The sequence below is a fragment of the Dermochelys coriacea genome, chromosome 13, assembly GCF_009764565.3.
Source record: "Dermochelys coriacea isolate rDerCor1 chromosome 13, rDerCor1.pri.v4, whole genome shotgun sequence".
NCBI classification, from domain to species: domain Eukaryota; kingdom Metazoa; phylum Chordata; order Testudines; family Dermochelyidae; genus Dermochelys; species Dermochelys coriacea.
This window is the reverse complement of record NC_050080.1, coordinates 28,967,998-28,968,349: the sequence shown is the minus strand read 5'-3', so window position 1 is coordinate 28,968,349 and position 352 is coordinate 28,967,998.

The following is a 352-nucleotide window of genomic DNA, read 5'->3' as shown; positions in this document are numbered from 1 at the left end:
CCATCTCTCCACAGAGCTCCTAAGGCTGCAGAAGTGGGGCATCCTCAGAATGTGTGCAGAGTGGGGGAAGGGGATGCATTCCCCCTCCGTGCCGCTCCACTCCTTCACCTCAACAGTATTGCTCGCTCTCACACTGATGTTTTTCTTAAAGCCCCTGCTCCTGGAGTACTGTGATAATGTGAGAATCTCAGCTTCACTTTTTTTTTTTTTTTTTTTTTTAAAAAGGCAGTTTCTAAGCCTAGTGGTTGTTGCAAAAAGCTCAAAGCACAAACCCTACAAGGCTCAGCAACCAGACAGCAAATATAAGAACCTGCATTCATATTTTTTAAAATCTCATGATTTTGAAGCCAGT